Genomic DNA, 26831 nt, shown 5'->3' with positions numbered 1-26831 from the left:
GGTTAATTATAGCCTTGTAGTTTCAAGTCGAGTAATGTGATGCCTCCAGATTTGTTCTTTTTGCTTAGTCTTGATTGACTAAGTGGGCTCTTTTTAGGTTCCATATGAATTTCAGGATTGTTTTTTCTGGTTCTGTGAAGAATGATGATGGTATTTGGATGGGAGTTTCATTGAATTGGTAGATTGCTTTTGGCGATATGATCATTTTCACAATATTGATTCTGCCCATCTATAAGCATGGGATGTATGTGTTTCCATTTGTTTGTGTTGTCAGTGATTTCAGCAGTGTTTTGTAGTTTTTCTTACAGAGATCTGTCACCTTCTTTGTTAGGTATATTCCTAAGTATTTTATTTTATTTTTTTTGCAGCTGTTGTAAAAGGGATTGAGTTCTTGATTTGATTCTCAGCTTGGTCATTGTTAGTGGATAGCAGTACTACCAATTTGTGTATATTGATTTTTTATTTTGAAACTTTACTGAATTTATTTATCAGGTCTAGGAGCTTTTTGCATGAGTCTTTAGGGTTTTCTAGGTACGTTATTATATCATCAGCGGACAGCAACAGTTTGACTTCCTCTTTACCAATTTGGATGGCCTTTATTTCTTTCTCTTGTCTAATTGTTCTAGCTAGGACTTCCAGTATTATGTTGAATAGAAGTGGTGAAAGTGGGCATCCTTGTCTTGTTCCAGTTCTCAGAAGGAATGCTTTCAACTTTTCCTCATTCAGTATAATGTTGGCTGTGGGTTTGTCATAGATGGCTTTGATTACATTAAGGTATGTCTCTTCTATGTTGATTTTTGAGGGTTTTGGTCACAAAGGGATACAGGATTTTGTAAAATGCTTTTTCTGTGTCTATTAAGATGACCATGTAATTTTTGTTTTTAATTCTGTTTATGTCGTGTATGACATTCATTGACTTGAGGATGTTAAACCATCCCTTGTGTGAAACCCACTTGATCATGGTGGATTATCTTTTTGACATGCTGTTGGATTCAGTTAGCTAGTGTTTTGTTGAGAATTTTTGCATATATGTTCACTGGGGATATTGCTCTGTAGTTTTCTTTTTTTGTTGTTATGTCCTTTCCCGGTTTTGGTATTAGGGTGGTACTGGCTACATAAAATGATTTAGTGAGGATTCCCCATTTCTGTATCTTTTGGAGTAGTTTCAGTAAGATTGGTACCAATTCTTCTTTGAATGTCTGAAAGAATTCAGCTATGAATCCATATGGTCCTTGACTTTTTTTGTTGGCAATTTTTTTTATTACTGTTTCAACCTCACTACTTGTTATCCGTCTGTTCAGAGTTTCTGTTTCTTCCTGATTTAATCTAGGAGGGATGTATATTTCCAGGAATTTATCCATCTCCTCTAGATTTTCTGGTTTAATGATCTTTTGTATTTCTGTGGTATTGGTTGTAATATCTTCCATTTTGTTTCTAATTGAGCTTATTTGTATCTTTTCTTTTTGGGTTAATCTCACTAATAGTCTAAATAGTCTATCAATTTTATCTTTTCAAAGAAACAACATTGTGTTTCATTCATATATATACATATATATGTATTGCTGCTTTTGTTTCACTTTCATTTAGTTCTGGTCTCATCTTTGTTATTTCTTTTTTATTTATATACTTTAAGTTCTAGGGTACATATGCATACCGTGCAGGTTTGTTACATATGTATACACGTGCCATGTTGGTGTGCTGCACCCATTAATTCATCATTTACATTAGGTATATATCCTAATGCTATCCTTCCCCCCTACCCCTTCCCCACAATAGGCCCCAGTGTGTGATGTTCCCCTTCCTGTGTCCAAGTGATCTCATTGTTCAGTTCCCACCTATGAGTGAGAACATGCGGTATTTGGTTTTCTGTTCTTGCAATAGTTTGCTGAGAATGATGGTTTCCAGCTGCATCCATGTCCCTACAAAGGACACAAACTCATCCTTTTGTATGGCTGCATAGTATTCCATGGTGTATATGTGCCACATTTTCTTCATCCAGTCTGTCACTGATGGACATTTGGGTTGATTCCAAGTCTTTGCTATTGTGAATAGTGCTGCAGTAAACATGCATGTTCATGTGTCTTTATAGCAGCATGACTTATAATCCTTTGGGTATATCCCCAGTAATGGGATGGCTGGGTCAAATGGTATTTCTAGTTCTAGATCCTTGAGGAATCGCCACAGTGTTTTCCACAATGGTTGAACTAGTTTACAATCCCACCAACAGTGTAAAAGTGTTCCTATTTCTCCACATCCTCTCCAGCACCTGTTGTTTCCTGATTTTTAAATGATCGCCATTCTAACTGGTGTGAGATGGTATCTCATTGTGGTTTGGATTTGCATTTCTCTGATGGCAAGTGATGATGAGCATTTTTTCATGTGTCTGTTGGCTGTAGGAATGTCTTCTTTTGAGAAGTGTCTGTTCACATCCTTTGCCCACTTTTTGATGGGGTTGTTTGTTTTTTTCTTGTAAATTTAATTGAATTCTTTATAAGTTCTGGATATTAGCCCTTTGTCAGATGAGTAGATTGCAAAAATTTTCTCCCATTCTGTAGGTTGCCTGTTCACTCTGATGATAGTTTCTTTTGCTGTGTAGAAGCTCTTTAGTTTAATTAGATCCCATTTGTCAATTTTGGCTTTTGTTACCGTTGCTTTTGGTGTTTTAGACATGAAGTCCTTGCCCATGCCTATGTCCTGAATGGTATTACCTAGGTTTTCTTCTAGGGTTTTTATGGTATTAGGTCTAACATTTAAGTTTCTAATCCATCTTGAATTAATTTTCGTATAAGGAGTAAGGAAAAGATCCAGTTTCAGCTTTCTACTTATGGCTAGCCAATTTTGCCAGCACCATTTATCTGTTAAGTCCTTTTGTTTTAGGGTACAGTTTAAGTCCATTGTTTCTGTGTTGACTTTCTGCCTTGATGACTTGTCTAGTGCTATCAGTGGAGGATCAAACTCCTCCACTATTATTATGTTGCTTTCAATCTCATTTTATAGGTCTAATAGTAATTGTTTTGTAAATTTGGGAGTTCCAGTGTTAGGTGCATATATATTTAGGATTGTGATATTTTTCTGTTGAACTAATTCTGTTAGTTTTACTGGATACACAGTTCTTGGCTGACAATTATTTTGTTTCAGTAGGCTAAAGATAGGACCCCAATCCCTCTGGCTTGTAAGGTTTCTGCTGAGAAATAGACTGTTAATCTGATAGGTTTACCTGATGCTTTTGTCTCACAGCTCTTAAGATTCTTTCCTTTGTCTTGACTTTACTTGATGACTTTGTGCCTAGGTGATGATCTTTTTTGTCATAATTTTCTCAGAGATTCTTTGAGCTTCATGTATTTGGATGTCTAGATCTCTAGCAAGGTCAGGGAAGTTTATCTCAGTTATTCCCTCAAACAAGTTTTCTAAAGTTTTAGATTTCTCTTCTTCCTCAGGAGCACCAGTTATTCTTAGATCTGGCCATTTAACATAATCTCAAATTTCTCGGAGGGTTTGTTCATTTTTAAAATTCTTTTTTTCTTGGTCTTTTCCTGATTGGGTTAATTTGAAAGCCTCATCTTCCAGCTCTGAACTTCTTCCTTCTACTTGTTCTAGCCTATTGTGGAAACTTTCCAGTGCATTTTGTATTTCTCTAAGTGTATATTTTATTACTAGGAGTTGTGATTGTTTTTTCTTTACGGTATCTATTTCTCTGAAGAATTTCTCATTCATACCTTAATTTTTTAAATTTATTTATGTAATTTTTACCTTTCTTTGGTATCTCCTTAAGTAGTTTACTAATCAACGTTCTGAATTCTTTGGCAATTCAGAGATTTCTTCTCGATTTGGATCCATTGCTGGGGAGGTAGTGTGATCTTTTGGGGGTGTTATAGAACTCTGTTTTGTCATATTACCAGAATTACTTTTCTGGTTCCTTCTCATTTGGGCAGACTATTTCAGTGAAAGGGTCTGCAACTCAGGGCTTGCCGTTCAGATTCTTTTGTCCCATGGGGTGATCCCTTGATTTGGTGCTCTCCCCTTTTCCCTAGGGATGGGGTTTCCTAAGGGCCAGACTGCAGTGATTGTTATAGCTCTTCTGGGTCTTGCCACCCAGCAGAGCTACCAGGCTCTGGGCTGCTACTGAGGGAGTGTCTACAAAGAGTCCTGTGATGTGATCTGTCATCAGGTCTCTCAGCTGTGGATACCAGCACCTGCTCTTGTGGAGGTGGCAGGGGAGTGAAGCAGACTCTGTGAGAGTCCTTGGTTGTAGATATGTTTAGTGTGCTGGCTTTCTCAAAGCTGATTATAATAGCAGTGAAATGGTCACATGGACAGACTCAAGACCTCTGATTAGCCAGGATGTTGCAGGCAGTGGAATTAGCTATTGTTTTCTCCTTCCTGGGAGCAAGGTTATTCTCTCCAGTAGTATTTCAGTGGGCCTCTTTTCCTGAAAATGTCCTAGCCTTCTCTTCAGCATCAGAAAAAGGCACAGCAAAGATGACCGTGGAGCCAGCGTTGATTAATTAGGAGTTATCTTGGCATTGATTTCCACTTATTCCCAGACAGGCTTTCCTGCTTCATGAACGGTATTATAGTTTGGTGTTCCTTTTTACTTCCTTGTATTCATTATATTTTTTGATATATGCTCAATATAGCTGACATGTAAAATACAACCTTCCATAGTCTGCTCACTGATTGATTTCCCGCCCCATTCGTTATAATCCTCTGGCCCTTTCAATGGCAATTTGGAAAGGATTGAATGTAGGTGTTAAACTATTATGTTGGTGATGCCACCCTAAGCAAAAATTTTGTATACCCTGAAACTGTCTTTCAATAAATGTTCATTTTGTTATAATTTTATTCTGGGATTTACTATGCCCCTCAGGTATTTAGCAGGTATTTAGGAAATTTCTTTCTTTTTTATTTCAGCTTCTCCCCTTTGACTAACTTTTCCCCATCAACATTTAAATTTGCTCAGCTCTCTTAAACTTAAAACTCTCATGACCCTCCACATCCTCTCTAGCTATCACCTATGACCCTCCCTCTTCACAGCCAAATTTGTCTCCATTTTTTTTATGTCCCAAGTCTTGTCAAGTTTTCCCTGTATTATAAAATTGGAAATCAGCTTGTAAAGTTTCTTAAAAATTATTTTAGCTTTTGATTGGGAATATAGCAAAATTATAGATAAATGTATGAACTGGTATTTCTAAAATATTGGCTTTTCACATCTAAGAATGCAGTTTGTTTCTCCATTTAATCAAGTTTCTTTTATGTCCTTAGGTGAAATTGAGTCACTTTCTTCATAGAGATTTTGCACATTTCTTGTAAGATTTATTCCAAGGTATTGAATAATTTACCTTCTGCAGTTAATGCTTTTCCCTCTCAGTCTTTTCTAATTATTATTACTGGTTGATAAAGGAGGCTATTGATCTTTGTAGAAATGTCTCATATAATACCTACTTACTCAATACTTTTAATTTCAAATAGTTTTCAGTTGATTGTATTGTATATTCTAGGGAGACAATCGTATTGTTTGTAAGCCAGGAACAGTGGCTTACACGTGTAATTTCAGCACTTTGGGAGGCCAAGGTGGGCGGATCACTTGAGGCCAGGAGTTTGAGACCAGTCTGGCCAACATGGCAAAACCCTGTCTACTAAAAATACAAAAATTGGTGGGATGTGGTGGTATGTGCCTCTAATCCTAGCTACTTGAGAGGCTGAGGCAGGAGAATTGCTGAACCTGGTAGGTGGAGGTTGCAGTGAGGCTAGATCCTGCCACTGCCCTCCAGCCTGGGTGACAGAGTGAGGCCCTGTCTCAAAATAAATAAATAAATAAATAAATAAATAAATAAATAAATACCCATTTTTATTAGTAGCAGTAATAATGAGAATCCTTATTAACTTTACAGTTGATTAGTGGGGTTGTTGTTTCATGGGATTGCTTTTCATATTTAACATGAGGCATGTTATTTGCTGTGGGGTTTGTTAAGGGAATTTTACTTTATTCCTAGTTTACTAAAAATACTGGAGCTTTTATTTGTTTTTACCAGGAATGTTAACAATGTTCAGTTGTTGAACATTAACAACTGCTTATGGGAAGTCTCTCAATCAGGTTATATGTTTTCTTTTAAACCAACAATGTAGAAATGTCTTCAGATAAACCCTACAGAGTCATGATGTGTTATTTTTTAATGTAGCACTAGATTCAGTTTTCTAAGATTGATTTATATTTTTTTCATCTGTGGTCGTAACTGAGATTAGTCTGTAGTTTGTGTTTATGTTTTTTCTTTTACTTTTCTAGTTTAGCTATTAGGGTTAGATTAGCCTGGTATAATGTTACTATTTTGCTGTAAGTCTGTGCATTACTTGAAGATAATATGATTTCCATTATGATACCTCAGATAACCAATAGAAAAGCTATAATATTTGAATTAATGAGAGAATTAGGCAAAATTACTAGATATTAACTTACAAAAATAAATGTCATTCCTCTAAATGGGCAATTACTATTTCTAGAAAATAGAAAAGATAATATAACAGTAATGGCAAAAAGTGTAAATTACATGGAAACTAACTTAATGAGGTTTTTCTAGGACTTTTTAAATAGAAAAATACTAAAGCTATATGAGGATCTAAAGAAAACTTCATATGCCATGTTTAAAGACAGACTGACTTAAGATTGTAGACGTTCAAATTTCTTCAAGTAAACATATACATAAAATAAAATTTGAACAAAAATCTAGCAAATTTTTTGAGAAAAAACATATATTTCTCGACATATAGAGTCTCTATATATGAATGTCGTCTCAGTTTTAGATTTTGCAGGTATCTTCTTCCAATTGATAATTCATCTGTGTCCTTTTTCTGTGATAACCTTCACTAAAAAGTAATCCTTATTTTTTATGAAGGATATCAGTGCTTTATTGTCTGATTTAAAAAGTATTTTTCCACTTCAAAGATACAAGGATATTAACCTATATTTTCTTCTATTAGAAAATATATATGAGATAATAGGAAAAGAACAAAAGGAAAGCTCATTCTACCACACTTTAAGACCAATTACATAGCCAAGTAAGGTGAGAATGACAAAAGAACAATGGAACAGAGTACAAAGCCCAGAAATAGGTATAGATTTGTGTGTATATAACTTCACATATAATACAAGTAGCAGTGAGGGAAATCATTGTTCAATAGATTTTGTTGGGGAAACTGGCTTGTTCTATTGAGAAAAATAGAATTAGATCACTGTCTTATATCATAAGCAAAGGTAAATTTAAGACCGTGTAAGTTGAAAACCAATAGGTAAACAGTTAAATTATGAAATTAGTTGACAAGGGATTAATATCTGTAATATATGTAGAATTCTATATAAATCAAAATAAATAGAAAGAAATGGGCAAAGGAGAGCTATTTACAGAAAAGGAACACTGAATGGATAACAAGTATATGATGAGATGCTTAGTTTGACTTGTAAACAGAAAAATACAAATGAAAACCATGAAATACCAACCCATACTTATACTAACAAAAATTAGGAGGTCGAACGTGGTAAGAACCTTTATGCTCCGCTGGTGGGAATATAAACTAGTATGGTTATTCTGGAGAGAAATCTGGCAGCATATGAGGAAATTAAAAGGCCATATAGGCTGGGCGTGGTGGCTTATGTCTGAAATCCCAACACTTCTGGAGGCTGAGGCAGGCAGATCGCCTGAGCCCAGGAGTTTGAGTCCAGCCTTGGTAACATGGTGAAACCCTGTCTCTACCCCCCCCACCAAAAAAAAAAGAATAACCAGGTGTAGTGTTGTGTACCTGTAGGCTCAGCTACCAGGGAGGCTGAGGTAGGAGAATTGCTTGAGCCTCAGAGGTTGAGCCTGCAGTGAGCTGTGATCACAACACTGCATTCCACCCTGAGTGCCAGAGTAAGGCCCTCTCTCTCTCTAAAAACGGTGTATATTTTATAATCCAACAATCCTGACCTTGGAACTTAACTGAAGAGACTCTCCCATGGGTTTAATGAAGAGAAATGTAAAAGAATACATGTCACTGCATTTGGGGTGGGGGACATTAAATTGTAAGCCCATTGTCATACTTTGAAACTAGTCATTGCATTTTAATGCAATCCCTCCATTACCTCTATTCCTACTTTTTTCTCTCAAACAAGAAGCTACCACCTTATGCTTCATCTTTTAGGCACCATCTCTATTGCAACCAGGAATCCATTTAAACCTACCATTTTTCATAAAACCTTCCTTTTTTCATGTCTTCACTTCCTTCCTACCTAGGTTACATTTTATGGTTCAACTTAATCACTTCAGTAACTCCTTTGTCTTTCTGTTGCTGTGCTATTTTTCACCTGGCAAAACCCCAACCCTGTTAGATCTAACTCTCCACACTTCACAACTGTACCAAGGGCGCTAAATATGGTTAGGGAAATTTTCAAAACATTGCTGGCTGGTATCACTTTAAATTTATGGTCATATATATTAAGTAGATTCTTAGTGCTACCAGCAAACAATGTGTTGCCAAATCGGTTCATCCTCCTACTTTTCAGAATCAAAGCATGTGTTATACACAGAGCAATATGGGAAGATAATTAAAACAATGTTGATCGAAAAATAAGAGAGTGAAATCTACAATAAAATATCCTTTAAGTAAATTTAAAATGCATATTGCAAAACAACACTAAAGTATATATAAGATGTTCCCATTTTTCATGAATACATACATGTGTAAGACCTTATGGAATGCATTTAACTGGGTGCCCATGAAGGGAAATGGAATAGGAGGGTGGATGGGGAATTAAGAGAAAAAAAAAAAAAGGACTAAGCTATAACAAGAGAAGTGCCTCGCACAGACTGACAGTGACCTGTGGAGTATGATTGATTCCCTGCACCTGGAGTTTAGTTTTTATATTGAATAAAGGAAAACAGACAAGCAAATGATCTGTCCAGAGACAGCAAGGGCAATTAGTCGGGTGTGGCACTTCAGAATAAAGTTGTCTTCATCCTACTATGTAAGAATTCTCCAGCATAAAGTTTAGTCTCCTGCCTGCTTACTCTCAAGTAGATATTTTCAGTTCTGATGTCAATAAGAAGCAGATAGGTCGCACATATACACATGTGTAAAATGGGCTTCAAGCAGAATAGGTACCAACTTGTCTGCTGACATTCGTCAATATGGGCCTAGTGTTGCTGGAACATTTACAGTTATTTTAAAAAAGAAATCAGAAATATAAATTTGATGTGAGATTTCCCAGTTTTAGTTTATTTGCAATCTAATTTATAGAGTTCAAATCACTGCATGAGTGTGATTAGGCTCATGGGTCAATAATTTGATATATATAAACAGACGTGAAGCCTGCCAGTTGCTAAATTCCACCCATTTACACAGAGCTTCTAGTCAATACCACTCCCTTATTCTTTTTTTTAAAGTTAAAATTAATTTTATTTAATATAATTTAAAAAAGTAAAACCAATGGTTAATGAGTCCTTAAAGATGTAGAATTAATACTTTTTCTAAACCAATGAAGATATAAAAAGAAAGACATGTGTTATCAATAACAATAATAAAGGTATTTCACTACAAAGACTACATAAATTAAAATGATAATGAATAATATTATGAGAAGTTTATGCAAATAAATTCAACAATTAGATACAATGTGTAAATTCTTTGAAAGAAAAGTTACCAAAATTGATTCTAGAAAAAATATAGAATAAGAATAGCTCTATATGAATTAAAGAAATTGAATTGTCTACCAAAAAACTTCCTTAAAAAATATTAATTTTCTTTTTTAAAATTTTTTAATTTTAATTTTATTTTATTTTATTTTAATACATTTATTATTATTATTATCATTTAAGTTGTAGGGTACATGTGCATAACGTGCAAGTTTCTTACATATGTATACTTGTGCCATGTTGGTGTGCTGCACCCATCAACTCGTCAGCACCCATCAACTCATCATTTACATCAGGTATAACTCCCAATGCAATCCCTCCCCCCTCCCCCTCCCCATGATAGGCCCCGGTGTGTGATGTTCCCCTTCCTGAGTCCAAGTGATCTCATTGTTCAGTTCCCACCTATGAGTGAGAACATGCGGTGTTTGGTTTGCTGAGAATGGTTGTTTCCAGCTGCATCCATGTCCCTACAAAGAACACAAACTCATCCTTTTTTATGGCTGCATAGTATTCCATAGAGTATATGTGCCACATTTTCCTAATCCAGTCTGTCACTGATGGACATTTGGGTTGATTCCAAGTCTTCACTATTGTGATTGGTGCCACAATAAACATACGTGTGCATGTGTCTTTATAGCAGCATGATTTATTATCCTTTGGGTATATACCCAGTAATGGGATGGCTGGGTCATATGGTACCTCTAGTTCTAGATGCTTGAGGATTCGCCATACTGTTTTCCATAATGGTGGAACTAGTTTACAATCCCACCAAGAGCGTAAAAGTGTTCCTATTTCTCCACATCCTCTCCAGCACCTGTTGTTTCCTGACTTTTTAATGATTGCCATTCTAACTGGTGTGAGATGGTATCTCATTGTGGTTTTGATTTGCATTTCTCTGATGGCAAGTGATGATGAGCATTTTTTCATGTGTCTATTGGCTGTAGGAATGTCTTCTTTTGAGAAGTGTCTGTTCATATCCTTTGCCCGCTTTTTGATGGGGTTGTTTGTTTTTTTCTTGTAAATTTGTTTGAGTTCTTTGTAGGTTCTGGATATTAGCCCTTTGTCAGGTGAGTAGATTGCAAAAATTTTCTCCCATTCTGTAGGTTCCCTGTTCAATCTAATGGTAGTTTCTTTTGCTGTGCAGAAGCTCTTTAGTTTAATTAGATCCCATTTGTCAGTTTTGGCTTTTGTTGCCATTGCTTTTGGTGTTTTACACATGAAGTCCTTGCCCATGCCTATGTCCTGCATGGTATTACCTAGGTTTTCTTCTCGGGTTTTTATGGTATTAGGTCTAACATTTAAGTCTCTAATCCATCTTGAATTAATTTTTGTATAAGGAGTAAGGAAAGGATCCAGTTTCCTAATGGATCCTTATGGCTAGCCAATTTTCCCAGCACCACTTATTAAATAGGGAATCCATTCCCCGTTTCTTGTTTTTCTGAGGTTTGTCAAAGATTAGAGGACTATAGATGTGTGGTATTATTTCTGAGGACTCTGTTCTGTTCCATTGGTCTATATCTCTGTTTTGGTACCAGTACCATGCTGTTTTGGTTACTGTAGCCTTGTACTATAGTTTGAAGTCAGGTAGCATGATGCCTCCAGCTTTGTTCTTTTGACTTAGGATTGTCTTGGAGATGCGGGCTCTTTTTTGGTTCCATATGAACTTTAAAGCAGTTTTTTCCAATTCTGTGAAGAAACTCACTGGTAGCTTGATGAGGATGGCATTGAATCTATAAATTACCTTGGGCAGTATGGCCATTTTCACGATATTGATCCTTCCTAGCCATGAGCATGGTATGTTCTTCCATTTGTTTGTGTCCTCTTTTATTTCACTGAGCAGTGGTTTGTAGTTCTCCTTGAAGAGGTCCTTTACATCCCTTGTAAGTTGGATTCCTAGGTATTTTATTCTCTTTGAAGCAATTGTGAATGGAAGTTCATTCATGATTTGGCTCTCTGTTTGTCTGTTACTGGTGTATAAGAATGCTTGTGATTTTTGCACATTGATTTTGTATCCTGAGACTTTGCTGAAGTTGCTTATCAGCTTAAGGAGATTTTGGGCTGAGACAATGGGGTTTTCTAAATATACAATCATGTCATCTGCAAAGAGGGACAATTTGACTTCTTCTTTTCCTAACTGAATACACTTGATTTTTTTCTCTTGCCTGATTGCCCTAGCCAGAACTTCCAACACTATGTTGAATAAGAGTGGTGAGAGAGGGCATCCCTGTCTTGTGCCAGTTTTCAAAGGGAATGCTTCCAGTTATTACCCATTCAGTATGATATTGGCTGTGGGTTTGTCATAAATAGCTCTTATCATTTTGAGATATGTTCCATCAGTACTGAATTTATTGAGCGTTTTTAGCTCGATAAATGAATTTTGTCAAAGGCCTTTTCTGCATCTATTGAGATAATCATGTGGTTTTTGTCTTTGGTTCTGTTTATATGCTGGATTACGTTTATTGATTTGTGAATGTTGAACCAGCCTTGCATCCCAGGGATGAAGCCCACTTGATCATGGTGGATAAGCTTTTTGATGTGCTGCTGGATCTGGTTTGCCAGTATTTTATTGAGGATTTTTGCATCAAAGTTCATCAGGGATATTGGTCTAAAATTCTCTTTTTTTGTTGTGTCTCTGCCAGGCTTTGGTATCAGGATGATGTTGGCCTCACAAAATGAGTTAGGGAGGATTTCCTCTTTTTCTATTGATTGGAATAGTTTCAGAAGGAATGGCACCAGCTCCTCCTTGTACCTCTGGTAGAATTCGACTGTGAATCTGTCTGGTCCTGGACTTTTTTTGGTTGGTAGGCTATTAATTATTGCCTCAATTTCAGAGCCTGCTATTGGTCTATTCAGGAATTCAGCTTGTTCCTGGTTTACTCTTGGGAGAGTGTAAGTGTCCAGGAAATTATCCATTTCTTCTAGATTTTCTAGTTTATTTGCGTAGAGGTGTTTATAGTATTCTCTGATGGTAGTTTGTATATCTGTTGGTTCAGTGGTGATATCCCCTTTATCATTTTTTATTGTGTCTATTTTATTCTTCTCTCTTTTCTTCTTTATTAGTCTTGCTAGCGGTCTATCAATTTTGTTCATTTTTTCAAAAAACCAACTCTGGATGCATTGATTTTTTGGACGGTTTTTTTGTGTCTCTATGTCCTTCAGTTCTGCTCTGATCTTAGTGATTTCTTGCCTTCTGCTAGCTTTTGAATGTGTTTGCTCTTGCTTCTCCAGTTCTTTTAATTGTGATGTTAGGGTGTCAATTTTAGATCTTTCTAGCTTTCTCTTGTGGGCATTTAGTGCTATAAATTTCCCTCTACACACTGCTTTAAATGTGTCCCAGAGATTCTGGTATGTTGTATCTTTGTTCTCATTGGTTTCAAAGAACATCTTTATTTCTGCCTTCATTTCGTTATGTACCCAGTAGTCATTCAGGAGCAGGTTATTCAGTTTCCATGTAGTTGAGCGGTTTTGATTGAGTTTCTTAGTCCTGAGTTCTAGTTTGATTGCACTGTGGTCTGAGAGACAGTTTGTTATAATTTCTGTTCTTGTACATTTGCTGAGGAGTGCTTTACTTCCAATTATGTGGTCAATTTTGGAATAAGTGCGATGTGGTGCTGAGTAGAATGTATATTCTGTTGATTTGGGGTAGAGAGTTCTGTAGATGTCTATTAGGTCTGCTTGCTGCAGAGTTGAGTTCAATTCCTGGATATCCTTGTTAACTTTCTGTCTCATTGATCTGTCTAATGTTGACAGTGGGGTGTTGAAGTCTCCCATTATTATTGTGTGGGAGTCTAAGTCTCTTTGTAAGTCTCTAAGGACTTGCTTTATGAATCTGGGTGCTCCTGTATTGGGTGCATATATATTTAGGATAGTTAGCTCTTCCTGTTGAATTGATCCCTTTACCATTATGTAATGACCTTCTTTGTCTCTTTTGATATTTGATGGTTTAAAGTCTGTTTTATCAGAGACTAGTATTGCAACCCCTGCTTTTTTTTTTGTTCTCCATTTGCTTGGTAGATCTTCCTCCATCCCTTTATTTTGAGCCTGTGTATGTCTCTGCATGTGAGATGGGTCTCCTGAATACAGCAGACTGATGGGTCTTGACTCTTTATCCAGTTTGCCAGTCTGTGTCTTTTAATTGGAGCATTTAGTCCATTTACATTTAAGGTTAATATTGTTATGTGTAAACTTGATCCTGCCATTATGATATTAACTGGTTATTTTGCTCATTAGTTGATGCAGTTTCTTCCTAGCCTCAATGGTCTTTACATTATGGCATGTTTTTGCAATGGCTGGTTCCGGTTGTTCCTTTCCATGTTTAGTGCTTCCTTCAGGGTCTCTTGTAAGGCAGACCTGGTGGTAACAAAATCTCTAAGCATTTGGTTATCTGTAAAGGATTTTATTTCTCCTTCACTTATGAAACTTAGTTTGCCTGGATATGAAATTCTGGGTTGAAAATTCTTTTCTTTAAGAATGTTGAATATTGGACCCCACTCTCTTCTGGCTTGTAGAGTTTCTGCCGAGAGATCTGCTGTGAGTCTGATGGGCTTCCCTTTGTGGGTAACCTGACCTTTCTCTCTGGCTGCCCTTAAGATTTTTTCCTTCATTTCAACTTTGGTGAATCTGGCAATTATGTGTCTTGGAGTTGCTCTTCTCGAGGAGTATCTTCGTGGCGTTCTCTGTATTTCCTGGATTTGAATGTTGGCCTGCCCTACTAGGTTGGGGAAGTTCTCCTGGATGATATCCCGAAGAGTGTTCCAACTTGGTTCCAATTTCCCCCTAACTTTCAGGCACCCCAATCAGACGTAGATTTGGTCTTTTTACATAATCCCATACTTCTTGCAGGCTTTGTTCATTTCTTTTTCTTCTTTTTTCTTTAGATTTCTCTTCTCACTTCATGTCATTCATTTGATCCTCAATTGCTGATACTCTTTCTTCCAGTTGATCGAGTTGGTTACTGAAGCTTGTGCATTTGTCACATATTTCTCGTGTCATGGTTTTCATCTCTTTCATTTCGTTTATGACCTTCTCTGCATTAATTAGTCTAGCCGTCAATTCTTCCACTTTTTTTTCAAGATTTTTAGTTTCTTTGCGCTGGGTACGTAATTCCTCCTTTAGCTCTGAGAAGTTTGATGGACTGGAGGCTTCTTCTCTCATCTCGTCAAAGTCATTCTCCGTCCAGCTTTGATCCGTTGCTGGCGATGAGCTGCGTTCCTTTGCAGGGGGAGATGCGCTCTTGTTTTTTGAATTTCCAGGTTTTCTCCCCTGCTTTTTCCCCATCTTTTGGTTTCATCTGCCTCTGGTCTTTGATGATGGTGACATACTGATGGGATTTTGGTGTGGGTGTCCTTCCTGTTTGTTAGTTTTCCTTGTAACAGTCAGGACCCTCAGCTGTAGGTCTGTTGGAGATTTCTTGAGGTCCACTCCAGACCCTGTTTGCCTGGATATCAGCAGCAGAGGCTGCAGAAGATAGAATATTGCTGAACAGAGAGTGTACCTGTCTGATTCTTTCTTTGGAAGCTTCCTCTCAGGGGTGTACTCCACCGTGTGAGGTGTGGGGTGTCGGTCTGCCCCTAGTGGGGGATGTCTCCCAGTTAGGCTACTCAGGGGTCAGGGACTCACTTAAGCAGGCAGTCTGTCCATTCTCAGATCTCAACCTCCATGTTGGGAGATCCACTGCTCTCTTCAAAGCTGTCAGACAGAGTCATTTGTGTCTGCAGAGGTTTCAGCTGCTTTGTTGTTGTTTAGCTGTGCCCTGTCCCCAGAGGTGGAGTCTACAGAGACAGGCAGGTTTCCTTGAGCTGCTGTGAGCTCCACCCAGTTCGATCTTCCCAGGGCTCTGTTTACCTACTTAAGCCTCAGCAATGGCGGGCGCCCCTCCCCCAGCCTCGCTGCTGCCTTGCAGTTAGATGGCAGACTGCTGTGCTAGAAATGAGGGAGGCTCCGTAGGCATGGGACCCTCCCAGCCAGGTGTGCGATATAATGTGCTGGTGCGCCCGTTTGCTAAGATCCTTGGTATAGCGCAGTATTGGGGTGGGAGTTACCCAATTTTCCAGGTGTTTGTGTCTCAGTTCCCCTGGCTAGGAAAAGGGATTCCCTTCCCCCTTGCGCTTCCCAGGTGAGGCGATGCCTCACCCGGCTTCAGCTCTCGCTGGACAGGCTGCAGCAGTTGACCAGCACCGATTATCCTGCACTCCCTAGTGAGATGAACCCAGTACCTCAGTTGAAAATGCAGAAATCACCTGTGTTCTGTGTCACTTGCGCTGGGAGTTGGAGACTGGAGCTGTTCCTATTTGGCCATCTTGCTCCACCTCCAATGGCACTCCCTTATTCTTAAATATGAATGGGCAACTGTGAGTCATTAGATATTTAAGGAATGCCTGTAGCATGTGACTAAGGTATACATATTGAAAAAAGCAATCTCTTGGGAAACAGAGATAATTCTGGAAACAGAAAAGAAATTTAATGATATCACACATCATAGTAATCTCTTTTCCAAATCTAATGACTATTTCTGAGTTCCTACACTGACTTTTAGGAGGTCAAAACTTAGTTTCCTTATTGCCTAGCTGGGCTTATTGGACATTATATATTTATTCTAAAATGTAACTCATGTTGTAAAATACTATCGTGTTCATGGATTGGTTACTTTTGACTTTTCTTCTCCATATTGTCTTCAGAATAAGATAAATGTCACCACACCACCAGAGTTCTCAGGTGGCTGGCAGAATGATGACAAATTTAATTATTGCAAGAAACACCACTGTGTATTGGTGCTGTGCATTGTGCTTGAGAAGGAGTATCAGTCTCTCCAGACCTAAATCCAGATTTGATGACAGGAAATCAACTGCATTATGTTACCCTATTAACTCTAAATAAAATATTTATAAAGTATATTAATAAATAAATATTAAATAAAATATTTATAAAGTATTTTATTTAGAGTTAATAGTTTTATTAACTAGTTAATATAAATAAAATATTTATTTATTTTATAATAATAAATAAAATATATTTATATTAAAATAAAACTAAATAAAAATATATTTTTAGAGTTACATAAAAAGAAAGTATCAATTCCTCATATCTTTTATTTTTTTAGAGTAATAAGACAGAAGAAGCCCAAGAGCAAGTGTTTTATTATAATGGGCTATATGCTTTTAAGGGATAAAAAGAGTGAATTATAGATATGCTTCATTTGAACTCCAGTCTTACCAGGGATTTTAAGATTGATGAATTCTGATCTTTTAATAGAAAAGTAAAATAAAAAATTGCTTGGAAATCTTGGACATTCATTAAAGTTTTGTGCCTTTATTGATTTTTTTGGTGACTAAAGTTTACATTTCTCCATTCAGAATTATTTGCCACTTACCATAGAGTTTTGTGGGTTTTTTTTAGTTTTTTAACTGAAATGTACTGAGCAACTGCCAAAGCACAAGGCCTGGGATGGGGTGGAGGAGGGATACAAAGATCAATCAGATGTAGGCTGTGCCGTCAAAATTCTCATGCTCACCATGCTGAAAACTGCTAGTAATTTGCATTAGGTCCCAAAAGAATGCTGTATTATACTTTGCCCAAAATAGAATAATTGCAGGATATGGAGTCAGACTGCCAAAGTTCAAATCAGCTGTGCAACTTAATAGCGGTGTGACCTTGGATAAATTGCTTACATTTCCTGTTTCTCTGTTCTCTTTTCTGTACAGTTGTAGTAAAAAGTGCAGACATAGATCGTTGTGAAGATTTAATGCAACACTACTTGTGAAAGGGAAGTGAATTGCCTCTGGATTCTCACATTATATAGAAATTTGGGGATTTAATTCTTGTAATTATCTTTGAAATAGATTTTATTATGCCTGTTTGGTGATTTAAAAAACCAAGGGTTTGAAAAATTGAATAACTTTTTAAAAATTTATAGGTAATACCAGAGCAAAAATTGAAATCTTATTCAATTTTTACATTGCAAACAGGGTTATAGAATTTTCTGAGGGAGTCACATTTTCAGATGTTCTGTGTCATTATACCACAGTGTTCCAATTTTGGGTCCGTAAAATATAATCTCTATAATCTTCACTGCCTCTTATGAATGCCTGGCATTTTCAAGACTCAAGTCCCAAAAAGCGATTAGAGAAGGAGAAAAGGAGCAACTCCTGTTACAGGGAAAATTAAGAGATTTTGGAAGACCATGCTCTGCTTGTATTTTCCCTTCAACCCACAAGCCTGGTCTTGCACAGTGATGCCACTTGGTATGATTTAAGGAAAATCTTCCTGCATCAACCTACTTTCCTGAGAGGTTCAATGAACAAACACCCAGAAAGGCATAAAATGGCTATCAGGAACTTACACACTAGTGTGGCTTCATTTAATCAGCTTGCTTTCCTAATGCAAATTCAAGTCCAACTGAAGGAGCAGTAGGAATTGTGTCAAGTTAAGGCACAGGATAAGAATAAAGTGAGGAAGATAATGACATTATTGAATGCCCAGAGTAAAAGCTACAGATGCATAGTGGATGAGGAAAAAGAAGGAGAGGGCATAGTAAGGTTGAAAGAGGCATCAATGGGGAAATAAAAGGGCAGAGATTGAAAGACCATATATAAGAATATATGTTATAAACAGGTGGAGATGTGAGAAAAACCCTTGCTACTCGAAGTGTGCTCCTCAGATCAGCAGCAGTGTATCAATTGGAGCTTGTTAGAAATGCAGAATCTCAGACACCACCTATAATTAAAATCTGCATTTAACAAGATCACCACATGATTTCAGTGCACATTAAACTTTTGAGAAGGGAGCATCAAAGATACACACATGGATGATGAGAAAGCCATGCAGATGGGTGGTGGAGAGGAGCAGCTTGATGGATGAGATGGAGATGTATATACATATCCAAAAATGCCAGGAGGAAGGTGGTCATGGAGTAGTTTGTGAGTAGTTGAGCTTATTATGAATTATTATAGTTTCCACTCATGTTTTCAGAGCCTCAATGGTATGAGACAAAGCATGAGAATGTTAAGGAATGAAGTGGGAGATTCCTAAAAGATGCTGATGTCATTAGGAATTGGTTTTAATTTTAGCTTTTGTCACTGAATGTACATTTTTCTTCCCTTTTGTTTGTTTGGTTATTTTTAATTGAGAAAGTTGTATTGTGGGGCTTCAAAAGTGACTTAAAGCAAGAAGTCACTCCCATAAGCTTGGCTTCTGAACATTCTTGCTTCTTCCTCTCATTCTTCAATCATTTCCTCATAGGCTCTTTTGCAAGTCTTCAAATCTTCTAGGCATTCCTTGGATGTTTTTGTTTTCAGGATTTGTTCTTGGCTGTCTCTTCTCTTTTCACAGAACAAACTTCTCTAGGTTGTATAATCGATTATGCAGTTTCCACTACCACCAATACACTAGTGACTTTCAGAGTTTTATCTTCAGTCTTGTTCAATCGGGAGCACCAGACCTACTGCTCAGTTCACATATCTTACTGGATATACAACAGGCAACTCAGATGGTTATGGACTAAATGTCTGTGTCCTTCCGAAATTCATACATTGAAAAATCCCAACCCCTAGTGCAATGGTATTGGGGGAGGGTCTTTGGGATGTAATTAGGTCATGAGGGTGGGGCCCTCATGAATGGGATTAGTGCCCTCATCAGAAGATACATAAGGGAGGTTATATCTATTTCTGCTATTTGAGGATATAATGAGAAGATGGGCATTTGTAAACCTGGAACAGGGCCTTCACCAGAACCCAAACATACTGGCACCCTGATCTTAGACTTCTAGTTTCCAGAACTGTGAGAAATGAACATTTATTCTTCAAGCTACCTAGTCTATGGTAATTTGTTATAGCAGCCTGAGCTGACTAATAGAGAGACTCAAGAAGTCACAAGCTGAATTCATCATCTTCTTCCTAAAACACCCTCTCTATTCTCTACTAGTGAATGTTACTACCATGATCTCAGTCTCCTATGCAAGGATGATAGATGTCCCTGTATGTTTCAACTTTTTCCACATTCTCCATCTCTAATTACCATTAAAACATATTGATTCTATCTCCTTAACACTTCTACATCCACCTTCTTATTTCCATTCACATGGCTATTGCCTTGGTTCAGCGCTTTCTAGGTCCCTTCTCTGAGATACCACAGCAGTCTTTTAACTATTTCCCACCTTCAGTGTAGTCCCATTTCAATTTTAATCTCAATGCTTCAGAAAGAGTGGCATTTTAGAAACTAACATTTAGAACTAAAATACCTCCCATGTTAAAACTAGACAATAGCTCCCCATTAACTACTGAATAATTTTTAAACATCTTTGTAAATCATATATAAAACTTGTATCCTGCGTATTGTACAGCTTTATCTCTCATTGCAGTTATCTCTGCAGGTTTTGTCTTCTGCCTAAAATTTTCTGAATAGAAAAATCTGTTTCTATTCATATCTTTGCTCATATCTTTGAGATAAAGATATCTCCACATCTTTGCTCATGCTGTGCACTCTATCTGTCCCTTCTCTATCTCTTCTCTCTGCCAGATATAATTTTAAGGGCTGAACAGTGGTAAGCTTATACATAAAGTATTTCCTAACCCCCTCCTCCATCTTTTGTATGTACACTGAACCTAATGCAGCCTTGTATTATCACTCACATATTCCACCACCCTGGCAGTTCTAAGGCCCTGGTCTGTTGACATTATTGTTCTTACTCTTCCAAAGCTTAATTGCAAAAATGTCTGTTCCTGCAGGACTGCAGGGCCTGGGTGGAGGAGGCATTCAGGGCCTAGGAGACAGCATTGGCTAATGGATCCTGTGGGCCTAGAGCTAAAGAGGCATTGTTAATAAATAAAGGAAATGACCAAAAGTAATAGGAGCCAAGTTTCTCACTGTAAGAGAATGGATATTCAATAATTTAAAGGGTGAAAATTAGAACAGAATGATGTTCCATCACAATTGGAGATACCAGTATGATGAACTCTTGAGAAAGATATATATTTATATTATACACACACACACACAAGAGAGAGTGAAAGAAAGAAAAAGGACATAGCCCTGTATGTGCATGTGTAGACCAATACGTGTGTGTACGTTTTATATATTTTCTAGCTTTTCTGCTGAGACAGCCTAAAAACAATGGAGCCCCAGCAGCAAAGAACACACTTAGTGTCCAGATCTTGACTTATATATATATATATATATATAACTTTTATATATATAAAATATATATATTATATATTATAAAATAGTTATAAAATAGTTATAAAAATATAACTTATATATATAATATTTATATATTATATATATATATAACATATATATATATATATATGTTTCTCCAATAAGAGAAACAAAGACGTTTTAGAGAAATGTTTAATTTCAGGGCTGGGGCAAGGAAAGTACAAGATGAGCCCAAAATGTCTTGATTTGTCATAAAACAAGACAGTGATTAAAAATAATGTGGACTTATCAAAATGACACAGTAAGTGGCCTGAAGGACTACTGGAACAGTTTCAGCATCAAAATAAATAAAGATAGAAATGGATTGTAACCTATTGATTAAAATAAGGATCAATGAGTCCATAGTGAGATAAATGATTAAAGAAATATGGGAGAAGCAAAAGCTCTTTCTTACAGTACAGAATCAACTAATAAAAGTAGAAGGAATGATATAAAGTTGGAAAGTCATTATTAGCAAACATCATAGTAATTATTTAGGTATGAATCATCAATAGAGTATAAAACTAGTGGGTAAAAGTTTGATGAGGAATAAGATATTAATGTAATATCAAAGGATCTCTCCACAAAATACTTAATTGTAAAGGGAAGACTACAAAGTTATAGTGAAGAAATTTGGCAAGCACTACCTTTACCCAGTGGTAAAAATTAACATCACTTAGAATGGTACAAATCAACATTGTGTTCTTGTTATGATCCGCTGAGAAGAACACAGCATCATTTCTGTGATGTTCCTGCCATAAATGCATAACCCGAATCTAATATTGAAGCAGGATTATTAAACTCAAGCTGAGGGGAATTCTACAAAATAGCTAGCTTGTACTCTTCAAAAACGTCAACATGATGAACAAGAAAAGAAACTGTTTCAGATGGAAGAAAATAAAAAGTGACGATGAATGGTAACATTTAACCCAGGCAGACCTTGAACCAGAATATTCTTGTACTTTCTTTTGCTATAATGTACACTCTTGGGACTATTTGTGAAATTTGAATGGGATTTGTGAATTATATGGTCTCAATATTCATTTTCTCAATTTTGTGCTTATATAGGAGAGGGTCCTTTTCTTAGAGATATAGGCATAATGGATTATCATGGCTTCCACTTACTTTCAACGGGTTTAGGGGGAAATGTGTGTGTGTAGATAAAGGCAGGGTGGAGTGGGGAGAGAAAGTGGTAAGGAAATTGTGTCAAATGTGAACAATTCGGAACCCTGACAAGGCATACTGAAATTCTTTTTACAACCTTTCTGTAACTTTGAAATTATTATAAAATAAAGTGTTTTTAATCACTATTTCTTTGCCACTTTTTTTACTTCTGTTTTCTTTCCCAACTTCAACTACCTTCTAATAATCTCCAAAGGCTCATGGAAATAAATTTCTAAACTACAGAAATGAATTCATTAAAATAAGAAGTAGTAACATGGTGTTTGAACTTCTGTGCTCTTGAATCAAACTGCCTGAGTTCAAAATCCTAACCCATATGTGGTTTTAATAAGGGGGGAGACCACCCTCATTTTGTCTTATGCCCAATTTCTGCCTCCAAAGAAAGAAGAAGTAAAAACTAAAAGGCAGAAATGAAATCCACAAGCAGACGCCGGCACTACACCCTGGGCCTGGTAGTTAAAGATCTACCCCTGACCTAATCAGTTATGTTATCTATAGATTACAGACATTGTATAGAAAAGCACTGTGAAAATCCTGTCCTCTTCTGTTCTGATCTAATTACCGTTGCCTGCAGCCCCCAGTCACGTACTCCCTGCTTGCTCAATCGATCACGACCCTCTCAAGTGGACCCCCTTAGAGTTGTGAGCCCTTAAAAGGGACAGGAATTGCTCAGTTGGGGAGCTCGGCTCTTGAAACGGGAGTCTTGCCAATGCTCCTGGCCAAATAAACTCCTTCCTTCTTTAACTCAGAGTCTGAGGAGTTTTGTCTGCAGTTCGTCCTGCTACATTAACGCAAATCACTTAACTTCTCCATGTCTGTTTTCTCATCTGTACGACAGGAATGATTTTTAAAAATATTCACTTTATGACTGGGGAGAATTACATCATTTAGCATATTTAAAACACACAGCACAGTGCCCAGCACATGGTAATAATTAATGTATATTCAAAAAATTTTGAAAGATTACTGCAGAAAAAAAGCTGGTTTGTGTAGCATTTTGTTTACTGGAATCTCTGTAGAACCTGAGTGGCTGACAATCCTAAAGAACCTCCCATATGCATGTAATAATAATTTAATATCTCCAAGTCATGAAAATCTGACCAGAAGACTGAGGAATCAGTCCATGTGAGAATTTTAATTATAATAATGAGTGGGTTTTCTTATTAACGTACTTAAAAACCACTGCCACCACTGCCCAGATTCATTAGACAATATGGAGGATGGGGAAGTGTAAGGCAGTTGCTGTTACTGAGATTCAGAACTGAACAAACCCTGGGTACTGCAGGCAATGCTCAACAGTGTTTCCATGAGCTATTTAAAAGCTTATTTTAAGAAGTATTGGATTTTATGAGGTCAGTCAGTGAAGCAGAAAAAGCTCAGCTTGCCTGTGATGCTCCTGGAATACAAGTAACATATCTGCATTAGAGCAGAGGAGCAATGTAGGGAAGGAAATGTAAGAAAACTGGATGAAGAGAAACACAATTAAAATCACATGCTCCAAGCTCTCGGTCCAAAATAAAATCCTTCCCAAGTTATTGTCTACGAAGGATATAATGGCAGTCAAGAGCACTGGTTTTAGAGCCAGCCAGATCTAAATGTGAATCTTGGCTTTGTCACTTGATGCTCAACTGTTAATCTTGAATAAGTTACAGAAACTAGGACTTAGATACCTGAAATAGAAAATGGGATGATACAACTTGCCTCAGAGTTTTACGTGAGCACCAAATGAGGTAATATTAAAATGACTCTCACATGTGTTCAATATACATATTTGTTGCTCCTTTTCTGATAGAAAGCGTAAAGTAACAAGAAAGACAAATTTGGGAAGAAAAAGTTTTTATTTACTTTTCAATATTGTTAATATTCTTGTAGTTTTTTGGTTAACTTTTTATTTAGAGATAATACATTATTAATATAACACATTATTAAGAAATAATTAAGAAAATATTAAATTATTAAGAGATAATACAGAAATATTCCAGTTTGGAGTACCTTTATTCAATTTACTCAGTTTAGAGTAACCCTCACTAAATTCTTCCAAGCACAAATCTCTTCTCCATTTCTATAATTTTGTATTTTTAAGAATGTTATATAAATGGAGGGATACAGTGTGTAACCTTTAAAGATGGGCTGTTGTGTTTTTAAACTCAACAAAATTCTCTGGAGATGTGTTCAGGTTTTTGCATGTTTTAATAGTTTGTATCTTTTTATTGCTGATTAGTATTGCAAGGTACAGATGCATCACTATTTTTTTTCTTTTGTTTTTTTAGACAGTGTCTCACTCTGTTGCCCAGGCTGGAGTGCAGTGACTTGATCTTGGCTCACTGTACGTTTGCCTCCAGGATTCAAGTATTTCTCATGCCTCAGCCTCCCAAGTAGCTGGGACCACAGGTGCCCACCAACATGCCTAGATAATTTTTGTATTGTTAGTAGAGGCAGGGCTTCACCATGTAGGCCAGGCTGGTCCCGAACTCCTGGCCTCAAGTGATCTGCCCACCTCGGCCTCCCACAGTGCTGGGATTACAGGCGCAAGCCACTGAGCCCAGCCAGATGCATCACAGTTTAATCATTCACTCCTTGTTTTTTTCCAGTTTTTGAGTATAATGAATAAATCAGCTATAAATATTTGTTCACAGGTTTTTGGGTGAACATAAGTTTTCATTTCTCTGGGATAAATGCCCAGGATCATAAATTGCTGGATCATATGGTAGTTGCATGTATAACTTTTTTAAAACACTGCCAAATTGTTTTCCACACAGGCTGTACCATTTTACATCTACACCAGCAATGTAAGAGTAAGTCATTTTCTCTAAAAACTTGCCAGCATTTGCTGTTGTCACTATTTTTAATTTTAGCCATTCTGATAGATATGTAATGAGGTCTCATTTGTGGTTTTAATTTGCATTTCCTGCGTGGCTAATGATGTTGAACATCCTTTCATGTGCCTATTTGACATATGCACATGCCAGAGGATAACTATGCATATTCTCTGGTGAAATGTCTCTTCATATCCTTTGCCTACTTTGTAATTAAGTTGTTTATTACTGGTTAGTTTTGAGAGTTCCTTTTATTTTCTAAATATTAGTAATTTGTCAGATATGTGGTTTGCAACTATTTTCTTCCACCATGTAGCTTGCCTATTCATTCTCTTAACTGTTTTTCACAGAGACAAATTTTAATTTTTGATGTTCAATTTATCGGTGTTTCCTTTTATGAATCAGTGTATCAAATCAAGGAAATCTTTGCCTAACTGTGATTCCTTAAGATATTTTCTTAGGTTTTTTCTAAACTTATCATAAGTGTTACATTTTACATTTATGGGCGTAATTTATATTCATTTTCGGTTAATTTTGTATAAGGTATAAAACAGGTTGAGGGGTGTGTGTGTGTGTGCACATGCTCACACACATGTGTGGCTGCTTTTGGTCTATGGATGTCCAGTTGTTCCAGCACCATTTGTTGAAAAGGTAATCTTTCCTTTGTTAAATTACCTTTATTACCTGTGAACTTTTGTCAAAAATCTATTGAACACTTTTGGGTACATTTCTGAATTCTCTGTTGTGTCCCATAGTTCTATTGATCTATTCCTTCACTAGTACCACACAGTCTTGTTTACTGTAACTATACAATAAGTCTTGAAATCATATTGACCAAATCTTTCTGATTTTTGTTTTTAATATGTTTTTTAGCTTTTTTCATTCCTTCACCTTTCCATATAAATTTTAGGATTGTCTATCTCATCTCTCTATATGAAAAATCTTACTGGGAAATTGATAGGAGTTGTGCTAAACCTACATATGAATATGGGAAGATTTGACATCTTTACTGTTTTGAGTTTTCCAATCTGTTAAACCAGTATGTCTTTCCATTTCTTTTGATCTTTGATTTCTTTCACCAGCATTTAGTCGTTTTCAGCATCCAAATCTTGTACATTTTTTTTTTAGATTTATACCTGTGTCATTTTTCAAGTGATTATACATGGTACTGTATTTTAAATTTCATTTTCCATGTGATCTTTACTAATGAGTAACATTTGTATATTAATCCTGTATCTCATTACCTTGCTGAACCCACTTACTAGTTCTAGGAATTTAGAGGGTTTTTTTGTTGTTGTTGTTGTTGTTTTTTGTAGATTCGTTGATATTTTCTACCTAGACAATCATTTTGTTTGCAAATAGGGGCAGTTTTATTTCTTCCTTTTCTGTTTGCCTTTCATTTCTTTTTCTTGTCTTATTGCACTGGATGAACTTCCAGCATTATTTTGAATAAGAGTGGTGAATGCCTTATTCCCAACCTTAAGGGAAAAGCATCTTTCTCCATTAAAGATAATGGTATTGTAGATATTATATAGATATTCTATCAAGTTGAAGATATTTCCTTCTATTCCTATGCTTCTGAGAGTTTTTACCATGAATGGGTGATGAATTTTATTAAATATCTTTTCTGAACTTGTTGCTATGTTCATGTGGTTTTTCTTTTATAGTCTGTTAAAATAGTGGATTATACTGGTTGATATTTTTTTATTATTATTATACTTTAAGTTCTAGGGTACATGTGCATAACGTGCAGGTTTGTTACATATGTATACTTGTGCCATGTTGCTGTGCTGCACCCATCAACTCGTCAGCACCCATCAACTCGTCATTTACATCAGGTATAACTCTCAATGCAATTCCTCCCCCCTCCCCCCTTCCCATGATAGGCCCCGGTGTGTGATGTTCCCCTTCCCGAGTCCAAGTGATCTCATTGTTCAGTTCCCACCTATGAGTGAGAACATGCGGTGTTTGGTTTTCTGTT

This window comes from Theropithecus gelada, chromosome 14, assembly GCF_003255815.1.
Source record: "Theropithecus gelada isolate Dixy chromosome 14, Tgel_1.0, whole genome shotgun sequence".
Lineage (NCBI taxonomy): Eukaryota > Metazoa > Chordata > Mammalia > Primates > Cercopithecidae > Theropithecus > Theropithecus gelada.
The sequence above is the reverse complement of the archived record's forward strand: the minus strand, read 5'-3'. Positions refer to the sequence as shown.